The sequence below is a fragment of the Gymnodraco acuticeps genome, unplaced genomic scaffold, assembly GCF_902827175.1.
Source record: "Gymnodraco acuticeps unplaced genomic scaffold, fGymAcu1.1, whole genome shotgun sequence".
Lineage (NCBI taxonomy): Eukaryota > Metazoa > Chordata > Actinopteri > Perciformes > Bathydraconidae > Gymnodraco > Gymnodraco acuticeps.
This window is the reverse complement of record NW_022990224.1, coordinates 289133-314904: the sequence shown is the minus strand read 5'-3', so window position 1 is coordinate 314904 and position 25772 is coordinate 289133. Positions and strand designations below refer to the sequence as shown.

General features: G+C 41.2%; 1 long non-coding RNA gene across 1 annotated transcript; it reads left to right on the top strand.

The window, feature by feature from the left end:
* The first annotated feature begins 14170 nt into the window (after positions 1 to 14170).
* LOC117547810 lies at positions 14171 to 20070 on the top strand. The gene is made up of 2 exons (XR_004569243.1): positions 14171 to 14483; positions 18489 to 20070. It is a non-coding gene; the product is annotated as an uncharacterized LOC117547810 (long non-coding RNA).
* Positions 20071 to 25772: the final 5702 nt, after the last annotated feature.

Below are 25772 nucleotides of genomic sequence, written 5' to 3'. Positions count from 1 at the left end.
CTGTCATTGTGCAAATCTACTGACTTTCTGCAAAGCGCAAGACCCTTCAATTGAGCTGCATATCAAACCTCAAAACCTTTTAGGTAGAAACGTGTATGTTGGCATCAAAATGCCTACTTGTCTGTTTCACTTATTTCATTATGAAAACATTTATTGATTTATATAAACGTCACTAAATGAAGTGAATTTTATAAGGGGTATTGTTAGGATTTTGTAAAAACACATGTTTATATTCCTGAAGATACTCATATGTACTAGTAACAAAATACAGGTTTTATTGGCACTAATATGGAAACATTTGAATGAAACCTCGACATTGAACTTGGTAAGCTTAAAAAAAAGTCTCTCTTCATTGACCCTCCTCAGCTGGCCTTTTGGCACCGCACGATTATATGCTTATGTGCTTATGGTTTTGTTGCAGTATGCTATGCACAGTATTTATGCTCATTAGTTCCTGTGTGTATACGCGTGTGGCTTCTCCTCTATCAGGGAAGTGGTCGGGAACACTGAGACGCCTGTGTGCATGTGTCCCTCTCCGGTCTGTAAACATCTATATGTGAGCGCCGGTACAGTACGAGTGAAGTGGTGTCCGGGCGCAGACAGGAGGAATTCAGAGAGACACGGTGGAGCGCTTATAACAAGGGATGCATAGCTTCTGTGCCCCCCAACAGCCCCCTCTGGGTGGCGCAGCAGGCATGACCCATCTATTTATACCAGAGCCAGGGGGGAGGGGGAGGGCAGGGGCGAGGATAGGCTGCATGGGCAGGTCCTGTTACACATGCCAGGGGGGATGGCTGGGGCAAGCCACAGGGGGATTCTGCTCAAAGTCAGACAGGCTGACCTCCCCGTCACCTCTGCATGAGGCCGATATCCAGAGTGTGCGTGTGGAGAGAGAGAGACAGTTTACGAGTGTCATATATGACGGTGCGTGAATGTACAGTATGTGCCTGCAGGAATGTCAGTGGAGCTACAGGTTTGTGTATGCACAGCGTTTGTGTGTGTGGATAAACCTATGCACACATGTGTGATGGAGTGTACGCCTGCAATGTGCATAATATGTGTGTCTGCCTGTCAGGCTGTGAGGCGAAACGGCCCCAGTGACCCCCCCCTCCATCCTCCAGCACAGCCATAAACATACCAGGTGAAGAGGGCTGGATTAGGCGGAGTTAGCTGATCCTAGAGCAGCCCCCTGGCCCCATCTATAGAGGTAAAAAATGACCCCAATGATTGTAATGACAGGGCACGCAGCAGGGGTCGCCCAGACCACTCGGCCCGACTTCGCCAGCTGCTTCTCGTCTCTCACACACGCAGTATACACTCACGTGCACATAGGGAAACATACACACACTTGCATGTTTGGACATATACACAGATTGTGATATGCTCATGTAAAGATTCAGAGGCTCAGACGTTGTGACTCCACGCTGATGGAGGCTGATGAAACGTGCATTGCCATGTGTCTGCTGATGACCTGTTGGGCCCCCATCTATTAGGAGGAGTCTTTAGCCCCCACACGTTTGTATGCCCAGCTCTGGTCCGGCCTGCCTGCAGGGCCCCTTCAGTTTGGGCAGTGCCCCATCGAGCTGCATCTGTCGCCAGCTATATTTAGAGGGTGGGACAAATACCTTTCTCCCTGCATATGAACCTCAGCTGACAGACAGAGGGCCAGAGTCGGCAGACAGGGTTCAGTGCGTTTGTAACCTTGAAGAACTCGTTACCCCCGAGCTGCAGCTGGCAGTAGTCAGACTCACTACAGTAGTGATCAGTCACAGCTAACAGCTAAGGCTGTACATACAGCACAGTTAACCACAGTTAGCATCGAAGAGCTTGATTTGGCAGCCGTTATTACCGCCAGTTCCTATAGTTCCAGGACTGCTGCCAACGCGAAGGAGAATATATAGCAATGTACTCTGATAAAGAGATTTAATAATTCTCCTTATCTGTGCTATAAAAGAACAAATTTCTGTGGATTTGAATCCCCTTCAAATAGCCCTACATTTCTGCCTATAAGCATGTGTACGTGTGCGGCACTGCCAGCGAGGCAGCCAGTGTGTGATATGTGACCATGTTGCATGGCCATCTGCTCTATATAACCATAAACAAACGCAGGCAGGCCAGCCTCACAGTACCATTTCCAAGAGGTCTAGGCCGAGTAAATGTATTCATGCTTTGGTCTCTGGGTAGATGCAGTGGAGATATGCCCCAGAAACAGACCACGGTTATGCAATAGCATTCATAATTCATTCCACAAACACAATATGGAGGCCACTCTGTCCCATATGCAAACACATGGCCAGATTAAGGGCTTTGGAGCCAAAGGGGAGTGCATTCTGAACTCTAAGCAAAGCCGTTGACTGTATGTCTGTCTCAATGAAGCTCGTCTGTGACAGGCCTAAATAGGCCAGGTCGTACTGCTGGAGGGACCTCTGCTATATTTTGCACCTACAGTCTAAATCAGTAACATGCCAACAAAGATACACACTGATACAGTAGCAGACTTTTCAGGCCATTAGAAGATACTAGTATCCAGATATACTACACTCTTTTACCCCTTATTGACAAAAAGTGTTTCTGTACATTGAAGACAGCCACACGAAGAAGTCTTCTATATTCCTTAAAAGGAAAACTCAAAATCTTTGAAGAGGTTGGCACACTGGTCACCTTACCTGTTAAGTTTAAAAATAAGTGTGTCCCAGTAAGCTAACCTGCGAACTGTAAGTCTGCACATGTACGTACAGTAAGAAAGAGGGTCATTCTATAAATTGTATGAATTGTTGGGTAATGGAATAACAGAAAAAGTTAATTGGGTAACATCAGTTATATTGAGATAATTATATACTTTTGATGGAGTCGAAATGACGGTAATTACAAATGACAAAAATAATTGCTTAAAGCTTTTTTCCCAATTATCTTCCATTACTAAACACAGTGTAAGCGGAAACACAGGATGATTATGTGTGACTTTTTAAGGTATGCTTAGCAATAGGACTTTATCCCAGCAGACATTTGATTTGTCAAAAACTAAGGTTTTACTAATACAACGGAGAATGGTGTGTTTTACAGAAAGAGTGGCTGAACAAGCATGCATAATACAAGATCCTGAAACCAGTACATCTGAATATTACATTAATTGCAATATTATAATTATATAATGTTTTTCCTACAGGTCCAAATGAAAAAAGCCTTTAGCAGCAGCAGCAGTCACCTACTGAAAGCTCGATTTAGTATTCGTGGTGCTGGGGTCAGACGAGAAGAGGATTTAATAACATCTGCACAAGTAATCAAATATCCAGCGCCGCAGGCAGCTAGCTGCTGTAGCTGCAGGCTGTGGGGTGGGGCCGGGGTTACCAAGTGCATGTGACAGTTGGGCTGAAGCTACATAAGTAGAGGTTAAAGCTTTAGTCATGCACTCGGGTACTAAAAGGAGAAGTACTTATATCTTGTACTTAAGTCAAAGTAATAATACCACAATGTAGGAACACTCTGTTACAAGTCCTGTATTCAAAATGTTACTCAAGTAAAAGTTACAAAATAATTGGCCTCTAAATATACTAAACAGCAAAAAGTACTCATAATGCAGATTGGCCCATTTCATGTCATATATATGACATGTTTTGATTATAATTATTGATGAATTATACGTATATCAATCTGGTGCAGGTCAAACTCATTTAATTACTGAATGTACTCCTGGGTGCATGTGAATTTAATCAATGTGTGACTAAAGTGTTGATCGTATTGTTTATCATTCATCTATATCTGCAAAGTTACTAAAGGCACTTAATAAAGGTAGAGGAATAAAAGTACAATATTTACCTCTGAATTGAGGTGGAGCAGAAATACAAAGTAGCAAAAAAAAGTACCTCAAAATTGTACTCAAGTACAGTATGTGAGTAAATGTACTTAGTTACTTGAGACCCCTGTATAAGCGTGCAGGTTGTCTGGGTAACTGTGGAGCAGAGAGGGATGGAGGGTGGAAGGGGGTCATGCAGCTGTGGACCCTGCCAGCGCATTCGGCCCCGGGTGGAAAAAGAAAAACGTTTATGGCGTCCACCCAAGGTCAGCCCTTTGAGAAGAAGAGCTGGGAACGTTCCGGAGGGGAGGCTGCTTGTTTGCATGCAACAATAAATAAATAAAATCACTCTCTTCATCAGAAAAATACATATAAAGTGTTCTATCATAGAAATCTTTTCTTCAATTCCTCTCTGTTTATTTTAATTTCCTCCATAACCCAGCATCCACTTGCACCCCCTTTTTCTCCCCCACTTTACTCTGCCTCTCTCATCCTGCTACCTGACTATTTTGGCAGCGAAACACAAAATGGCGGCGGGGAGCTGAGAGCTGGAAGGCAGAGAGAGAGGAAGCCATTTTCTAACAGATCCAGACCCCAGCACGCAGAGAGAGAGTTAGGACGTAATGTCAAGTGGACAGTAAAGATTAGTGTTGTCTGTGCATGTGCACTAAAGATACGTTTGATTTTGTTTTAATTTAGCACACTAACAAGCCATTGGGACCACTGGGCCTTTCATATCAGATATAGACAGAATACAGCCATTATGATTGAATCTAATGCATGATCATATTATAATAAGTCTCAGGAAGAGGAGTAAAATAGATTAAGTCAAACATCTAACAAGTGATTTATAATTAGAGCTTCTATCTTATCAAGTGAAATGCAGGACAATACAAGCTCATTACAATACATCCTCAAATAACAACATATTACATTTACAATAGGTACTTACGATGCTGCTACGATAGCCGGTCTGTCTGTCCGTGATTTCACTTGTTGGCCACATTTTCTTGCGCCTGAGGCTGAAGTCAAACCCCATCTCACTGCCTGCAGGAGAGACAGAGAGAAAGACAGACAGGGAGTGAGAACTGTATAGTCGAAGGGAGAGACAATTCACAGCGAAGACACAAACATTTCATAAAGCATGAACAGGGAGTGATGAGTTGCCGCAGAAGCAGAGGTCTGTAGGGCTCCTCTCTGTAGCCTGTTTACTAATAAGCTTGCCCCACGGTGTTGCCTGGCCAAGGAAACTCATTAGTGCAACATGTAACACACCGCACCCTCTCTGCTGGCCTGCACACCGGCCAACTCTCCCTGCCGCATGCTCACCCAACACCAACACACAAGCTCCACCGTGCTCTTGGCCTGGCCTCGTAGCACCCACTCGCTGCATACGTGCACACTCTTTGGCATGCTGTATTCCTGAAAGCCCACAGTGTCATGTGCGTGGGTGAAGTGACTCGTATGCATGTACTTGTGAGCATGAAAGGCGATTTTCCTGAACATGCAGCACAGTATGTTCGTCTTCACACATGTACAGGCTGCGCAGCGTTAATGTAAGAGGCAGCTTTTGACACCAGCCCGCGTTATCCTGCGCATACGTAGGCGACGTGTGATGCCAGGGCCGTCGTGTGGAGGTGAAACGGGACAAAGGAAAACCGAGGTATTTAGTCATCATTAGTCGAGTCTCAGATTGCAGTAAAATCAGAGGGCGATCGAGATAAAGGGACTTAAGGTTGTCCTCTATCAGACCAAGGAGGACACATGCAATTTAAAGCCTCCACTCAGTGTGGCGGCGGCTGCTGAAGGGTGATAATTCTGTACAAGTATGCTAATTGCAGCGCAGGACACAGCCTTGCAGGGGAAGGGTCTTTTATATATTGTTTCTAACGTTTGTAATTACAGTGCAGTGCCTTGGACCGCTGCCAGCACATGTTTATGGGCTCATGAGTAACCCAACTCCTCCAGCCCATGGAGGGAGATTCATGCCCGAGCTGTGCACTCGCTGCCCTCTGTGAGTGAGTGTGTGTGTTGTTTGTGTATATGCATGTTCATGACTCATATCGACTGGGAAAGTATGTGCAGAGGGGTTAGACTACAGTAGATTAGTATAAACCACACGGATAGCTGCAAGCATTGCACGAAAACACAGAGTGAAGATTCCTTTTAATGATCCCTATGACAATATACCCTTTTCATACAGTATTTAAAACTGAAGTTAGAAGTACACTGTTAAATCAGGTGAGTTGAAGGAAACCTAAATAAAGAATATTACTGTTTAATTTAACAGTACAAATCATACTAAAAAATACATACTATAGTTAATATAGTTAACTAACAAATTAATGTAAGCGAAAATCAAATCGTATAGTATTTTCAGTTTTCCGTACCAAAATGAGTAAAACAAAAGACAGCTGGAGCCAGTATATTTGTTTTTCTAACTAAATGTAACCAACATAATTGCTCAGTGCTGATAAACAGTAAGTAAGTGCTGAAGTGGAGGTGAGGGAAGGGATTTACAGTATTTTCATAGTTTGAGAGTCGCAGGCGATGCTTTTCAACACTTCCAACTCTACCTCCAAGTAGAACAATTTAGCTGATTCTGCAGTTTTTCTCTGACTAAATTGCCTTGGCGACAGCAGAGGCCAAAAGCTGGAGAAATATATGAGCGTTGGAAAAGAAAAAGTTGAGTGGGCTCAGCTCAGCGTTATCTGGAATATCGCTTTGCCTGGCAGGTACATAAAACAAGTATCTATCCCCACAATGTGACAGAGACTCACACCAGATGCAAAGCCTCTCAAACACACGGAATCCATCGAGTGGTCAGAAACAAAGAAAGCTTCAAATGTATTTTCTAAATATCAATCTGGCTGGGGGAAATAAATCAGGCTGTCATAATGAAGTAGTTTAAAGGTTTATAAATCAAGTGTGTAAGAAAATTGCCCGTGGGTAAATACATTCAGGGGAAACATGTGAAGGTGAAACTTTCACAGGTCTCTTTTCCTCTGGAGAAAAAGAGGGGAGAGAGAAAAATAATCATCTGTCACCCCCCAAAAAACTCTCCACCGGTCCAGTATTATGTCATTATGACTGTTCTCACCGTCTCTGTGGACTTGCTGTGGTTTTGTGGATAAATTACATGTGACACTCCCAGCAGACATCCTGATTAACACAGGGAGAATAAAATGGCCCCCAATCCTCTGTAGTCAAAGGGTAATGGACTAATGGCTTCCATGTATGGCGAGAGAAGCGAGGAAAAGCAGGTTAGGTGTGTATGAGTGCATCAGCATACTTATCTGTAATTACTTTGTTGATTGAGCCCTGAACTTTGGGCTTTCGTGCAATCATTTTTGGCACGTTTGGCATACCAAAAAGTGAACAGTACGCGTGTGTGTGTGTGTGTACTGTACTACTGTACTGTAGTGCTGATTCTGTGTGATAACCTAGTAGTGGCCACTGTAGATCCACTCCTCTTCTCTCAGGCTACAGGAGGGCAACAGCTTGGCCAGCAGCTGCCACACAGAGCCCATCTGACTGCACTCACCTCGAGGAGATTCCCACAGCTTTTCCACACAACTAACTAATTAAAGCGTAAAGAAGATGTTCCTATGATTGACACAAGCACTCTAAAATATAGGCGCCTCTCAAGTTTTTGCAGAAAGATCCATGACCTTCTTAAGTGCTAGTTTGCCACTGTGGGAAATTTAAATCCAGCTCAATTTCCACAAGCATTGACCTGCTTGTGCTAACATGCTGCATAGTGTCAGTTACTTTGCACCTCTGCTTAGAGTCTGTCAGTAAGAATGCTTGACCTCGATCTAAAGCGGGACTGCAAAGTCATCATATTTATACCTCCACATATACACTTTTGTATTCACATATATATTATTTGCATAATATGCCATGTTTCTAATTTCAACTACATTTATTTGTATGAATATATTATCAAGTATTAATTCAATTCAATTTGAAAAATGAGGAATTGTAAAATGTGAATTTAACTTTTTGAAAGGGGGTCAGAAACGGCTCATTTCTGTCAAGTAAAAAAAATGTTCTTCAAATCTATTAATAGTGAATATATATATATATATATAGTAAGCAATATTTAGATTTTGTATCATTTTTGATTCAATACAGAACATATATGTATAATGTCAACATCAAAATCCTCTTATATGATTACATCCATGCATGTTTACTAGTCATGGCCTATACAGTACTAACCCTGACCCTGACCCTGACAGTCCTCCAGAGAGCTCAGACATACAATATAACTTTATGTATGCTGAACTTCTCAGCTTTCATTGTACTTAAAACAGCACACTGAAACCGTTTTAGCAGGAGAAATACAAAAAACGGTTCATTATTACAGTAGAAAAAAATGAATGAATTCTCCCCCATTCCTCACTCTAATCTGGGTTTCATATTAGCCAGGAGGATATTGGATGAAATTCACGACATCACAGCAATAAAACAAAATCACATAATGTTAAATACCAATGTATCCACTTAACAAAGTTAAGTTAAGTCTTTGCTGTGTGTGATGTACATGGTGAGTGACTCATTTTCACTGTGTGTTGCACTCGTAAGAATACACTGAGCACTGGCACATGACCGAAACCACACACTCCACAAGTATCTGGCAGAAATACTCAGATCTGGAGACAGAGAGTAGTCTCTGCTGCAAACAAAACCATCAGAATCTACAAAAAATGAATTTCCTATTAAAAAGTGAGCGAGCAATCAAAACATATCACTTATTCCAACTTACATTACACAATTAAGCAATAACACTACACCCCTGACACATATTCTTCCCATCAGTCAATTCCCTGTATGATGTTGTGTGAAATAAGGGTTTTAATATGAAGTTTTCTTCACTCAGACATGTGGCAATGCCTCAGGCTGCCAGTTTGTGACTCTATTTCCTTATGTAAATTATTATATATTTTAAAGCTCATAACATTATTGAGAATAACAAATAATGCTTTTTTTTTTTAGAGCAATTGCGATATTAAAATTAAATAACTCAATCTAAGATACCTTGAAATACTATCTTCTACTAGATAGGAATTAGGAAATTCTAAATCATGACAATTGTAATTTGAAATAAAGACACACACCTAAATATTCTGATGCTGTCTAGATGCTATTATTGTACCTACATGAATTGCAATGCTGCACAAATATATAATAAACAGTGATGTTGGTGTATGCCTTCCAGAAACCTATGTTTCTCTATATAGACATAAGAGTTTTAATTCAACGTATTCCCTCTTCTGAACTTTATGACATAACTTTTCCAATTCTTAAATGGTTTATTCTTTAGAGTACATTTCATATTTTTCTCTCTAAATGCTTCGTAATAAGTCATATGATAAAGTAAATCTTACATTATGTCTTATTATCTTATTCAAATTTAAATCAAAGCAAAGCTCATTAGCAGTAAACGAAAAGCAAATTAAAGTTTTATAAAAAGCCTGAATTACATATGATCATTTCTAACAATTACTGCGAATACTGCAGAACAAACAATTCAGAGGAACATCTTTGGGATTCATTTCCAGAGAATTTTCGTTGCAAGCATAAAAAAGTAAGAAGGTGTTGGATTTTTTTGTTGTTGCATTAAACAAAAATCATACAATTCTTACAAATATATATTATATAGAGTTATAAAAAAAAAAAAACAGAAGTTCTCATTCAAGTTCAAGGACACCATCAGGTTTAAGAACTTGAACTTGTCCTGCAGTGAGATGTGGCTCCGTTTATTTCCACTACATTTGTTAAGAACTGGTATTCACATATAAAAATATATATATAAATATATACATTTCTATTTTGAGAATATAATGAAATATATTATTTGCTAAAATACATATAAAAAGTGTGACTGTGGATGTTTAATACAACTAAAACGTTGAACACACCGTGTCTATCATTAAACCGAAGAACACACACTTAAAAGGGAAAAAATCCCATAAAGATTTTTTTTTAAAACATGCTCATTACTGTTGGAATGCATTTTAATCTCAGATCATGAAATAAAAGAAATAAAAAACGACGCATAACAATACGTAAGTTTGATTTGATGTGTATTTACGTGTGTGTGTGTGTGTGTGTGTGTGTGTGTGTGTGTGTGTGTGTGTGTGTGTGTGTGTGTGTGTGTGTAACTGGCTCTGCTGTGTAACTGGCTAGTAGAGCTGGAGTTTGCTTCAGTGCACAGAAGGCCTGGCTGTGGGCTGTGCCAGGCTGTTGGGTTGGTCAGGTATACTTTTACAGAGAGCGAGAAAATACTGCAAACCCTCACCACCCTGCCATCTGCCTCTCGACATGCAGCCTTCCCCTGGACTCCAGCCATCCTTTGCCAAAAGGCCTAAGGGGTGGAGTAGTGTGATACTCTGCCAGCCAAAACCATGTGTCCACTGCTAGTTCTGCAGAGCTTATATCCATATAAATGAACATAAACGCCTATGTATGGAAAAACTGAACCCGGGTCGTGAACCACCCGAAAGCTTCCAGTGATCCCGGGTTAGCTTTGCCCTTAAAAGAAGTCCCATTTAACATAAACGCTGATAAGCAGAGGAGCACATGAGTAGAACAAAGAACAACAACAATTAAAAGATATTTGAAAACATGTATTAAGTATCATATTTGGTTCGCCTTTCAGGCAATCTGAAATATTTAATGTTACAAATTGAGCTAGGGATTTTAAATTGCCATATGCAAGTCTCATTTACTAATGCAACCTGACTTTTCCAGTAATCAAAAAAAGTTAACCAAGTATCGACAAAGAGCCTATAAGAAGGCAAGCAAATTAACGAGAGTCAAGTTCACTATTTCATAATTGTTGTGTATTTGTTTTATGACTTTTTATGGTTTCAACTTTTCTATGGCTTATTCATGTTTGTTCTTTTTTCAAAAGAAAAAAGGGAATGTTTTTACATGCATCAATGTAATTGGAAAAGCATTTCCAAAATATTACAATGCAAAGCATGTGTACTTTGAAATCCTGTGTAAAGTAAAGCAAAGATCGAAACAAACAGGAAATAATGTGATCAACATTATAATTAAGTCGTAAAAGTCATTACCTTGTAAATGGTAAAGCGAAGGACTATCTTTTCTATTTATTCTGCCGCCTTAAAATAAATACAAGCTTGGCAAATACTACCCGTAAAACTTCAAATTTAAGTACTCTCACTGAAATATAGCTGAAAGTCATGCCTGTGACAACATTAAACGGATCACAACAATCTGTACACCACGTACTTCTTGTAATACACAACATAATAACATACTAAGCTCGGACCACATCACTCATTTGAAATACCTCCACAACCGTGGCCTTCCGCTTATCCACTAATTACTCCGGAGAAGGATTATGCTGGCAGCAATCAAAGTGCTAATAATGACTTTTGTTCATGCAATAATATATTTCAACAAGGTTTTATGCAAGGCAGGAAAAAGTTATAGAAAGTTAAAGGAACAGCTCCATCGCTTTTATATGCGCTATCGCGTACGCTCCTAAACTACATGTAGGATTTTAAATTCAGATGTATTAATGCGCACTCAAGTATAAAGAAACTTTGTGTACAATTGTTTATTTACACAGTTTGCCTGTTAAACATTGAAAGCCTAAGGCGTAAACACACGGATAAACTTCCATCGGAAACACGCAAGCATACTAATATTAATAACAGATATTACTCACCGAACTTCACTGAAGATGGGAAATGTCTGGTCGGGATGCGAAATGTTGCAGCTCTCCCCGCTTTGATCCACATCTCTGTCAAGGAAGATAAGCCATAAGCTCCCGTCTGGTGGACCTTTCTTATTTCCCACAGCCTGTCCCCTCACAGCCGAGCCTCAGCCCAGCTCCAGAGCCCCAGCTCCAGCCTCAGTCTGATCCCCTGCAGCCGGCCGGGACGGGCCTGAAACAATAGGAGGCCATGAGGCTGTCTGCAAGGCTCTAGCTTAGCCCGTCTGCTAGTTAACAAGTCTTTGAATGAGGAATGTTAGCAAACAGACAAACAGCATGTCTGATGCATGCAAATAGTACAACCAGTCCAGTCACAGCGTTGGCTGGCCACATGAATAATTCAGCAGTCTATATGCTGCTCTCCCACATTTCTCCCTCCCTCTTCCCGAGTGAAATGCCTTCACTAGAAAAAGTGTGGCAAAGTATTCAAACCTCTGCTATACCGGCAGCCTTGATCGCAAACATTACTTTTAATGCTTTATACAAACATGCAATATAGCAAATAGCACAGGTGGATATGGAGAGACGTGACATGAAGGGTTACTTCGGACGCTTCGCTGCAACAATTTAAAATTTCGCAATTACTACATTTTTTGGTCTTATTGCCTTTTAATGTCTTTTCTTTGCAGTTGGCACCTGTCCCAGAAAGAGCTCCGGCTCAGCACACCACTCTGCTGTTAGGAGAGCGAGTCGGTGTGAAAGAGAGAGAACAAGGGGGAGCGAGAGGGAGACACAGAGAGGACATGGGAAGGAAAGAGAAGGAGACACAGGGAGTAAAGACGAAGGAGGTGCGATACTTCACGCCAGTCGCTGAAGAAGGACATGTTTTTAAAACAGACGAGTACCGCTCTTAAATACTGCTCACATTTTATGCTTGTCATCCGTAGTGGTCATTCAGACCACGAGCCAACTCCACGCAGGTTACCCGTCAGAAATGGCGCCCCGACACTCCAGGTGGAACAAGGCCCATCACATGGCGAATCACCACCTTGACAAATTCCCATCCGAAAAGAAAGAAACTAAATAAATACTACTCGAAACCCATCAGCGGGGAAGAAATAAGGCAGACGCCATGCACTTTAAGAACACAACATAAAAAAGAACAGAAGAAACAGAGCCCAAATCCAAAGGGACGCAAAATCTATGCGTCAAAAGTGCGAAAAGGCCCATAAAAAGCAACTTGTTGCTAGGTTTTGCAGAGCTGCTGTGCAGCTAGTTGGAGGCAGGCAGAGGGTTAAAATCCAGCTAGTAGTGAGTGAAAAAAAGCTCCGTCTATGGAAGGGCGGGCTGTGGGGAGGCCCTGACTGTAGAAATAGCAGCAGACTTTTTTTCTTTTTTTCCCCCTCGCAGAGCTTAAGTCTCCCCCTTGCGTGTGGCTGGAGCAGAAAGAAGGGAGCAGGCGAAACAGAGAGAGAAAAAGAAGTGGGGAGAGAGGGAGGAAGAGAGGAGGAGACAGCCAGCGCACAGTGAAGGGGAGAAATGCTCTGCTGATGATGAAATAGGAGGTGCGGCGGAGCGCTCGAACCAGCCACTTTTTCATCACATGTCCAACACGGCAAGGAACTGTATTTGCACCGGAGACTGGGGAGAAGGGAGGGAGGGAGCATAAGATGGGTGGGAGACACAGAGAGAGAGAGGGGGAGTGGGAGGGTGGAAAGCATTAAATGTGGGAGGGGTGGAGGAGGAAGAATGACACAGAAATCCACTCCTCCAGCCGTGCGCAGACGCAGTGCACACACACTTCCACGCCATACTGGGATACACTATACAGTACCTCAGCTACTATATCAACTCGTGAAAAGAAAAGCGGGGAAAAAGAGATTCACAGCCTCTCAGAATGGACTGCCCCGCTGAAGGATCCTTGAAATATTCAGCACTTTTGAGAGCAGGTTGAATTATTAACCTTATCTCTTACTGTAGTGGGGCTTTTGTCGCTGGAACAGTCTTGGGAGCACACTCTGAAAGGAGCACACACCCTCAGAGTGCATTAACTCTTTAGCATGCCACAGTGACTAATGTGAATGTGAACACACACACACACACACACACACACACACACACACACACACACACACACCACACACACACACACACACACACACACACACACACACACACACACACACACACACACGCACACACACAGGAAAAAGATAAGCTTCCAGTGTTTATTTCAGTAACATGTGGCGAAGAACGGGGGGCTAGGACCCTCCTCTTTGCCCCGGCTCTGTCACAAAGCGCGCTGCAGCTGAACCCTCGCAGCTATTTTGGCACAAAGTCAAGAGGCTGATAAGCATTTTCGGTGAGACTTCGCTGCTTTTCCTCGAGGAAAAACAGCTGCCACTTGTCCGGTAAAATGCATTCAACAGTTCTGAGAAAAAATAGAGAAACCCCCAGAGATGCTAAAATGCTAAAAACCCAAAATAGGATTGTCCAAATAAATTAACCAAATGTTTGCACTAATTTACATGAAGAGTGAGGAAGCCAGAGAGTTAAGTGGAGGGGGAGACTCAAACAGCATGGCTGTTTCCACCATCTTAGATTGTATTGATTATTCTTTGCTGTCTCTCTCACACACGCTAGCTCTCTTTCTCTCCCTTTCTGTCCCTCCCTCCCTTTTTTCTGCCTGTGTTCTGCCACCTTCTCTGCTCGGCGATCAGCATTTGGCTTTTTCCATTTGTGGCAGATTACTGTAACGCTATTGTACAACAACTTCCTGCCTCTTTTGGCACAGGTTCTAAAAAAATCTGCAAAAGCAGAGCTCGTGGCTTCAAACTTTTTCCCCCCTCGGCCTTGAACTGCAGGAGCTTTATAAGAAAAGAAAAGGAGGAAGGAGATATGTAAAGTGTGTCTGTTACTGAGGAACTACTTTCATAAACTGCTGAGAATTAAAGAGGGGACTTCATGCCTAGCAGAGACAATGAAGGAAAAAAGGTGGGGGTTTAACTTTTCTTACTTTTACACTGTGAAAACTTTTTGTTGGTTTTAAGGGGGCACTGAATTATTAGTGGTGCTGCAGCAGATCTGTCTAACATGGCTGCTACTGCTTAGGGCTGCTCAGTTTTGTGAGGGCTGCTTTCATAGCACCGCCGCCTCCCCGTTCCTCGCCGGCTCTCTTCCCCACAGACACCGGATTCTCCACAAAAGCTCCTCTCTGCACTTCTCTTTGCTCCACAGGTTTCAGGACAAACACAGGTGGCTGAACACAGACATAGTGCAGACAGAAAATGCATTATTTACACTAACTTGCTGCAGAAAGAAGGCTGGACTGCGATTTCTTTTTCCCCTTCCCTAAATGAGATATGAGCCTGGTCCAGGCATCTAACATTGGCATGAGCTATAGGATCCCATTAGAAGGAGTGCAGCTGTACGTCACATCTCGCCATGCGTTTTAACCAATTGAGAAGGCCATGACTTCATTATGGCTTCAATGTAAAAAGCTGGAATATGTACAGTATATTTTCAGACCTTATTTGGGAATTAATGTGGATCCTGAAACAGAATATGTTAGAGGTCCAAGCATTAGCCGTTCTGGGGAAGCATACTTTGTGTGTTTATGCTTAGTAAGCACTTTGCATGGCATAAAGAGCATCGTAGGATAACGTTTTTGTTTCGGGTTTCGAGCCATCTCTCCCCACTGGGCTCCTTCACAAAGCTTTTAACCCAAAAATAATTAATCATCTTTTCATTTGTACGGCCCTAATTTACAACATTATCGCAACCAAGGCAGAATTTCCCAAATGATTAAATTCATTGTGCAAACCTTTCATTTTTCATTTCTTTTCACTACTACCCTGATCTTTTCCTGATTAATTGTTCACATACGATCGTTTGGAGAATATTTACAATGCCACAGAATTGTAATTGCTCTTCGGTTTATATCATTTCGGGTAAAGAGAAGCCACAGCTTTCCCTCTGCAGTGCATTGCTGCAACATCCGTGTGATACAGAATCAATCAGGCCAATTCAGAATATGATGTGAAACAAAATGGCAGACGGCGCCATGTTATGGACTCTGAAAAAAACTCTAAACCCTTTTTGCTGATTTGAATTTCAAATGTATGTTATTTGTTTTGATGATATTACATAGTTTAATACATGTTTAAAATACTTTGAAGAACTAAATTGAATGATAATATAAATATTTTTGCATATGTATCAGACTTTTGTAAAATACATTTTGATTCATTATCCAATAATGATCACATGATTATCAGGGCCTGCAATGAACTTTCCCTCTCGCACTGATAACATCATATCGTGCTGTGGTCTGCTGCTGACAGGGAAACACACTAAACACAGATCTAAGTGTGAGTCAAACACTGTGACAGAAAGTTCAGATAAGGGGACCGAACAAGGACACAGTTGAAAGACACTGCTTCTCTATGGCTTCCTTTCTACAGCTACAGGAAACAGTAAGGAGAGCTGGAGGAATAAGAACCTGCAGTGGGCAGGGGATCTGCAAAGACACACAGTATTTGCTCTTAGTCATTTGCAAACATCAAGGAGGCATTAGGAGGTTTGGGGGGGGGGGGGGGGGGGGGGGGGTTCTGTGCTTGGTCAGCAACCACCACTACAGCCACATATGAGACACGATAAAAACACATGTATCTTCTATTGGGCTTATTCCAGGGGATAAAAGCGACCCACTAATGTCTCCCTACGCTGCGAGGGGAGATGTTTTACTCTCCAGGAGCAGGAGTGGAGTCGATGAGGTGGTCTTGCTTAAGCCCCGCACGTGTCTAAACAACTTCTCTATTACACCCGAGACCTTTGAGGGCACTCCCCATCGAGCGGGGAACAAAGGCCATGACCCCGGGGTCAAAAGCGTTACACGGGAGGCCAAGCGGGCCCATTGAATGCAGCACTGCTGTTTGCTTTAAGAAGGTAAAGATTACTAACACATTAACTAATGCCGATTAGGGGGTTATCCCTCATGGGACGGCGGTCCCAGGGCAGCACATCACGTCTTATTAACACAGCCTGACCTTTGACCCCAGCAGTCACCTCAGGCAGCCGACTGTGACCACCACTTTCTCCTCTCTGACACACACACACACACACACACACACACACACACACACACGCACACACACACACACACACACACACACACACACACACACACGCACGCACACACACACACACACACACAAGAAATGAAGCGCAGCAGCAAGGTGCAGCACAGCTTGAAATATAAGTGTTTGAACAAACGTGAATAAATGATGCAATATAATCACTGCCCAGTATTTGAAGAGTTAATGCACTCCTGTTCGAGCTGCACAATTAGCAGGCATTGCACCATCTGTGTGTCTGAAAATAATCAGAGTAATAAATAGAAGTTCCTAATTAAACATGATCGATCCAAGAAAAAAGAATTTCAAGGCCTCACAAACATGTGCTCTACCGAAGTTTATAAAATGGAAGCATGTGCAATAAAGTTCTCATCACAAAATGGTGGAGAGGACATGCGCAGTATTGACGTCCCAGATGGTCATATGATGAAAAGCAAGAGGGGAAACATTTATCCACAAACAGTGCTATTCAAACATTATTTTTGCATCAGAAAAGTGAATTGTCTTTGTTAACCCTTCTTGTCCAGAAAGAGCAAGCCAATAATAACTTATAGAGACATCCTTCACACACCAGCTTCTAAAATGACTCTTTTTGATCAGATTATTTATTTATTGCAAATGTCCCTCTATAAATAAAGTAGCATGGGAATATTAATTTAATGGAATCAGAAGACTATCAGGATTAGAGTATTTTTCCAAAAAGTCAAATCGATGTTTGTGCAGCAGAGAATTAAAAAAATGTGATTTAATTGTTTTAAAGTTTTTGTTTAAAGTTGGCTCTCATGTAAAAGATGAATATAAATAGAGCATATGTTTGAAAATATGCAATTACATGATTGAATGTCAAACATCAATGTATTTCATTAGCTACACTTTATTTTATAAATGAACATCTAAATAAGACTGTGCTGGCCTTACATATGATACATAGAAACTGAATAAAATGAATTCTAAATGATATTTCATATAGAGCACATCATGGAAAAAGAAATTGTGCTAACAGTGTGTTTAATTTACATTGGAAGAATACCATTATTGTCATTGACACCAGACACTAATGTCTACTGTCTGGCAAATATTAATGTATGTAGGAAATGTGTGGGTTGAATGTACATCTGTTTTAATTTAATTTAGTTTTTGCACAGAAATAATAACACCGCAGCACATATCTGTGCTCCCAGGGCAGATATGCACCTTGTGAACCTAATTTTGGGAATTTGTGCTTCGCAATAGGTTGTTTTAATTAATTTAATAAAGTTTGCAGTTATATGAATACTAAAGAAAACAGATTTCAGCCAAAGGAAACTTTAAACACGTGCTCTATTATAAAAGATGGTCTTCTGAGTAAATACTCCAGCTTTAACCATTAGCAGATTTTGAATTTAAATTAATGCAATTACTATAATGATTTAAAATTATTATTAGCAAATATTAAGCAATATATTCTCCCCGCAAGCAATAAATGATTTGGCGGCACATTTATAAGCATGGCATATTTCAAAATCACTTGACTGCTTGTACATACATGATGCCTAGAAATTGTTTCGGGGTTTTTTTATATCGGATTTTAGTTCAATTGACTGACTGAAATATTTTACAATGTGCCCTGCTACACTCGTTTAATCTCAAAGTGCAAACCAGAGTATTTCTTTAACATCAGATAGCATTTAATCAGATGCCTTAATATGAACCAAATCAAAAAGATACTCAATTAATCAAAAGTATTAGCTGTGGTGTGCATTATTTTAAATACATGTTCTAAATAAACTACAAGTGTACACTGCAGCTATTCCTTCTAACAAGAAAATAGATATGAAGATTTTTTTTCAATTTAGGAATAAACTCACCTTGCTGTTTTTCACAGGAATCGAACAGAGGAAGAAGAGGAGGAAAGAGACACAGAGGGAAAAGGAGCAAAGGAGACTTTCTTGTGGGAACAAGCTGGAAATGATCGACCAATTCGATATGAGACCTTGGAGTGTACGACCTATCCGAAGAGGGACGCGCCCTAACTGTAACTAACAACCACTTCTGGCAGCCCTTCAACAGCCAAACATATTGTCCTGGATCAGATCAGAGAACCAGGGCAGCTTCGGCAAGAAATCCACATTCAACTTCTACCAATGGTGGAATTTAAATGTAGTCAACTAATGGGTTTTCAATTAGATTTTGATTAAGCTTTAAACTATTATCAGGATTTTGCTTATCAAATGTAAAAAGACTACATAAACACACATTCAACCAATATGTCCACACTTTGAGGCATCTGAGACAACAAGTTTTTTTTTTAAATGACTACTAAATATCATCTTTTGTATTATTTTGTATAATATACATGTTACCCATGTTCTCGTCATATGACGTCACAAGTTAAATGAACCCCTCTTACTACATGTTACTCATTTCACATTGCTGTCATAATTCAAACATTTGTATTTTTTTGAAATACATTTTCATTTAACCCTTTCTGACAAAATGAATAAGTAAGCAAAGCCACTTTTACATTTACATGTGACTCACTATAATAAAGAATTATTTGAAACTAAAATAACATTTCTTCACATTAATCAAAGGGCTCATTTAAAATAGAGATGGAGAGATATTTGAACTTATTGAAAATACTGTATAATTAAAGTAATAATGAAAATCAAATTGACTGCAAACACTAATCAAAGACATTACGTGCTGCAGGGACAAATTCTCAAAGTCATTGACACGCTATTGTAAAAAAGCTAATTCTCTATTTCTGTCCTCTTCAATTGCCTTTGCTTCTACATACCTGAACTCTCCCTTTGCAGTTTGACCCTGAGAGCAGCTACATCTACTGTAAACCGCCTTGGCCATTTTGTTTTATTCTTCCTCAACACTAAACCAGGAGTGCACAGGCCTGGCATTTTAGGTGCCACGTCACAACGCCCGTGTCTGCACTGCAGGGCTGCAAGGAGTCCAGCAGCCACGGCACTCAGCAGCGCACTGCCTCAACAAACACTGTGTGTACCTCTTGTTGTTTTTAAGATAGTCCCTAGCATCCCTGCTTCTACTGACAACAGCTAAACATACACCGAAAGCTTTAGAAACGTCATAAACATGCTGTCATCCAGCACAGAGCCACTGAGCCTTCAGCCCTGCATCACTTTGCAGAAATGACCTCAGTAAAGTTAGCTCACACACAATAGATATGATACTCATCCAATTGAGCAATGCTTTTTTTAATGAGGTTAGTAAACGCTTCTAAATAATGCCCAATAATGTATTGTGTGTGATCTTGGATACAAACACTGATTATGTCAATTCCACTGGGCGGATTAACTGTCATTGAGGTGCATTTGTCATGTTGCATAAAGATATTTATATAATGATTTTTGTTATGATTATTTATTTATATTAATTGTGTTTATTTAAAGCAAAAATATGATGTGTATTAAACTGTCATTGGATCACATTTATCTTATTTTGATATTTTTTTAATTCATTCAGATTTTGCTGTGTGTGGTTTTATATATTTTAGAGTATGCAAAGTCACATTATTGTAAATATGACACTTAATTGACTGTACAGCGTTTTGAAATAAAAACAGTCTGTGTCTTTAAGTAGAAACATGAGTTGATATGGATACGGTGACTTGTTCTATGTTTCTGAAACAGTCTGGAGCTCAAAGGCTTTCTCTCTTGCCGGTTATACCACGAGGCGAGTTCCTTTTGATTTCCTGCTTCTTCACACACATGCTCTCTCCAGTACAGGTTAGCTCTGAGTGTTAGCGATGCTAATGTAAACATAGACCATATTACGTCCAAAACAGTCGGGCATTGTTTCTGATAGTGCCGTGGGTCCACCGCAGATATTACGTCATATCGGACGCAAATCTGGATCAGCTCCGTTGTACCCCCGTTTTTAGAGATTTATGTACGGAGGAAAAGAGAGAGGGTTTTACTTTCTGACGCTGCGTGAGTTCCGACACACCGGGGACACATATTTATGTATAAAAGACATCAAAAGTGCATTTTGCATGATAGGTCCCCTTTAATATTACTATAATCATTATAATGATTATTTCTCAAGGTAATTGGTGCTAAATCATTTTTTCTTTGGTCCTATTAATTTTTTGTCATCGTCCCTCCTTGTATGTTAATGCACTCCTCATGCTGAACTGCTGACTAGATGGTGCATAATAATACTCAGGTGTTCCCATCATCATCATCATCATCATCATCATCATCATCATCATCATGGTAAAGGTGTGGACAGCACGAGGGAAACTGCGATACGACAGCCGCTGACCTTTCACACCAGCTTAGAGAGGCGTAGGGTCATGCAGAGGACATGGCGGTGGAGGGAAAAGTCAATCTTATCCTTCCGTTCCACCACAGGTCTGTGTGCAGCGACAGCAAGATGAGCTACAGGGCTTTCCAAAATCCACACTTGTTTGGCTGGGAGCAAGGCATCAGGGCCGTATGTATTTCAAAGGAAATGCTGAGGAAAGCGTTTTTTGTGGCAGCAACCGTGCACTTGACAGTGTGTGTTAGCCTGCCTCCGTGTCTTTGCTCCGTCCCCACCATTACTCTGTATCCCTCAGTAACAATAACTGTCATCTTTAGGAGCCAAAGTGGCATGCAGCCAATTTGTCTCACAACGGTAGAGAACTCCACTTCGCCTCATCTTGATATGGCTCTCGAGTGTACGTACCATTTTTTTATCATTATCTCCACACATTAGGAATGCCTCCAGCTCTGCTAAGCAGTGTAGGGCCGTGAGGTTAAAAGGCAGGAGGCACCGAAATGAGAGGGAGAGCTCTCGGACTGCTGTCAATTGAGCCTGTGCCTCCATAATGGGGATAACCTGGCACCGAACCAACCACTAATGCCCCTTAAATGTCAGAGACTGCAGCAGAAAGGAAGGGAGGCATCAAACATGAGAGCACATTCATATTTCAGTACAGCAGATGCTATAATGCGCGGACGCCTCACACTGAGTGCACACAAGGACACCATGAGAGGGAAAAAGACAAGGCAGGCACACATGAAAGAGGGGAAATTAAAAAAGGGACTTTTCAGCAGTGATGGAAGCAGCCCCATCTGATGGTTGTCTCTATTGGACAAAGTTGAGAGTGGATCTGTCTCACTCACACTCCCTCTGTACGTAGACGAAAATCTATCTGGCGGGGGTTGGGGGGGACGGGGTTGAGTCTGGTGTTGGGGGTGGGGTTGGATTGCTGGAGAGAGTGATCTTTTTTTCCAGCGGGGTGAAAGGCGGACGGTCATGTGTGCAGAGCTCATGACAAAAGGCCCTTTTATGTGCAGCGTATGCAGATAGAGGAGGCTCCTTTGTGCACAGATGGAGATCCCATGCCTGGGTCTGCCTGCGGCGGAGAGGAAAGGGAGGGAGGAGAGTAGAGAAGAGTGTTGGTGAAGGGGAAGGGAGGAGTGTATCTGGCACTGAGTGCCATCACTGTGTCTGGTGGGGGGAGGGGGAGCACGGAAAAGGAGAACCAAGCCGTCCTGGTCTTGCCAGGTTCATATATTAGAGGAGGGGCCACAAGGCTCGCTAAGAGGATATTAAAACTGGTAACCCCATAGTGGGATCACCGAAACAGCAGCATCTACTGTCCAACAAGTGGACCAGGGGCAGATGTGTTTTACAAATAATATGTAGTGTTTGTTATAACCGGCTTTGGAAAGCACATATACAGTGCCAGAGATGTTATACAATGACAGGAAATCATGTCAAACTTATCTGAACTAAGGATTATTGGGTTAGAGAAGCTTAACCTACTTTTTAATGCCAGCTATCACATGCTTCCAACAGGTTAAACAAACATTTTGTAACAGGAACTGTGCCGGACCAGGTAAAAAGGTGAAAACAGGACATCCAATGCCAAGTTCAGGGTCAAATGTATTCCTGCATAGATAACTCTATCTGCTATTATCTTTGTGCTGGTGCTTTGACCCTTGTGGAGTCCCTGGTATGCCTGTAATCAATCCATCTCCGGATGAGATTGTTAGCCAACTGTTTAAAGTGTCTCTTCTATCCTCATGCCACCTTTCCCCCCCGAGAGTCGAGGTGACTCCCACTGACATCCCGTCTGCTGAGAAGACGTCACATCCTATAATTGGCCTCCTCCCACTGACCAGGGCATCTTGACAGTACTACAGCCAGACAGATTCTTATCCTGGCAGAGCACCAGTCATAGTCATTTTGACAGACGATGGACCCAACACTCAAATGGGTGCAAGTTTCATCACAATACAATTTCATATCGATTTATCAAAGTCTGCTGGGAAACAATTCTGAATCAGGGGCATGCGATTGAGACACATTGATCACATGCACATTACCACAATTAGTTATATTTATACCAAATCACAATAAGCAACTCAAATATTATTTGACAACTCTATTACTGGTCACTTCCAGGCATTTAAATGTAAAACAATCTGTTTTTTTATAAAAAAACAATAACAATAGACCTGTTGTTATTGCCACATTTGTAATTTGTAGTTTATCAGGCAATTTACAGAGCCAATAAGCAAGAGCTAGAACGAGGGTCAATGCTGTGTTACTTTTTTTATATGAAGGTTAAACTGTTTTATTACGATAAATAAAAAAACAAGTGACTTACATATTAGGCATCTCCTCCTTTCCCTTCCTCTTCTCCTTGCACCAGTCCATCATCCCTGCATACAATTCAGACAATTAGAATATGATGAAACTACATTTTGAAGGTTTTAATTTCAGGCATTGAGTATCACAAATCATGAATTCTTCTTCATCAGTCTCCATGTTAAAATGTCACAATAGTGTCATTTAAAAGAGATGGTGCTAATTGTAATTATACAATAAGCTACCAACATGTGTTAGCCCTCTAGCTAACACTAAGTCAAGTTGCTAGTGGTGAATTTATTATCCCTATTATTGACAAGTTTTCAAAAACAAAGAGAAACAATAATCGTCTGGTTATAACATCATTGCCAGTCTATTTAAACGTAATATCTACATTACACTACCTGTTATCAAATCAGTCATGCTAATGTCAAAGGTTTGCTAATAATTTATAGCTTTGAAAATTAACGTTATTCCATCATAGCGCATCACGTTATTTGCACAGTAGCCTATTGTGTTTCAAAACCAAAATAAGTCTTCGCTGTAGTCTAAAACCGGGGGCAGCCACTCCCAATAAAGTAACCAACACAGGCTAACTGTATGCTAACGTAACCTGAGAGCCAAGGTCATGTTAAAAGTTGTGTTTGGTGAATTAACATCAAATATGTACGTGAACAAACACAAATTATTGATGGCAGTGGAAAATGGACTTACTTTCAACAGGTGGTCAGAGAGTTTCCAAAGGAATCCGTGCAATGTGTTTTTGCCTGTTAGGTATGCAAATATGCATTAATGCTAACCTGTTAGCCATAGCCACCACATGTTAGCGATACACAGCACATTAGCTAGTTTCTCATTACTCATGTGTTTTTGCCCCCTGGTGGTCAACATCATTTAATGCAGCCTTGCAAGCCTTTTAAATACTGCTAAAAAAGTGGTATCTATCTAGCCATGATAGTTACATTTTTAAAAAGCAAGTTATGCTCTTGATGAAGTTCCCATAGTTTGCAGGTGTAAGTTAATAAAAATGATCTCTCTAAATGTACAGTTTCATGTATGTTCATGAATATGTTTTATGTAAAACATATTCTGTTTTGTGGATGTTTCAGCTTAAAGTGGACCTATCATGCAAAATGCACTTTTGTACGTCTTTTACACATGAATATGTGTCCCCGGTGTGTCAGGGAACTCACCAAGTGTCAGAAAACACAACCCTCTCTCTTTTCCTCCATACCCAAATCTCTAAAAACAGGGCTGCAACGGATCTGATACAGACTGATACAGATTTGAAAATTATCTGACATCAGGAACGAGGAACTCCGCCTATATGGGCAACTCTCCACCAATCAGGAGGAGACAGCCACGGCCATTGCCGTTCGAAAGCGCTGGAGACGTTGTAGTACATATGCCAGGCCTGTAGGTGGCGCTGTAGTCTGCCACAAAAGCAGCGCAGAAGACTTCTCAGATTCAGCCCTTGCAAAAACAGGGCTAAAAAAGAGCAAATAGAGCGAAATGAGGCATGGCTAAAATGCATGATCTGTTTGGTATTTTGAAAAAAAGACTTTGCAGACATGTTTTATATTAGGTATGGCCCTACAATATATTATTAAAATATAGCATGATAGGTCCACTTTAAAGGTGGGGTACGTAAGTTTGAGAAACCGGCTCGAGATACACTTTTTGTTATATTCCATGGAATGCTCTTAACATCCCGATAGCAATGAATATCAAGTGTTTTGACAAAAAATCCATTCAAAAAATGTCATCTGTGGAAGCCGTAATACTGTAAAAAGCACGACCAATCATTTTAGCCGGGCTGGCTAAAATAACTGGATGGCCTACCTGCCAGTCAGCCTTCCATCTGTGCACAAACTCATCTCGTGCCCTCATTGGCCATGTGCGCGTTCGTGTGTGTTGGAGGAGGGGCTCTGTAAGGAAGTGGCAGATTTTTTTCGGCTGTGTATTTTCAAATTCTAGCGCACTCGAGCTGGTTTCTCCAAAATTACCAACCCCACCTTTAATTTTAAGTATTTTTAAAGTTATCATTGAATTAGCAATATAGCTATACATCTGAAACATTATTTAGTTGAGGCTTTACTAAGATTTGAAACATACTGAGACTGGATTTGCATGTGACTGTTATGACTTGTGAACTTCTCTCATGTACTAAGCGGTCTCTCTCTATCTCTTAGATTCACACATGCTTACAAGCAGGCAAACCTGATAGCAAGCCTAACACGGTAGGGGCTAATTAACGTGATTAGGTGTTTTTGTCTGAGTACTGTCCTGGTTTGCTGGCTCAGACCAAACCCATGTCCAGCCCGTTTGCGGTCTGCCTGCCAGGAGATCAGGAATGAAAGGCTGGGACTCACCCTTTCCCCTCTCTCCGATTCCCTGTTGTTAGCCTAGATGCCAACAAAAGTACTTCTGCCCCTCATCAATAGACAATGAGAGAGCTATGAAGGCATGGTTGTCTGTGATAAGAAGACAACAGGGCTTAAATTCATAATAGTATAACATATTATTTTCTAATATTATTGCTCCCTTTCGA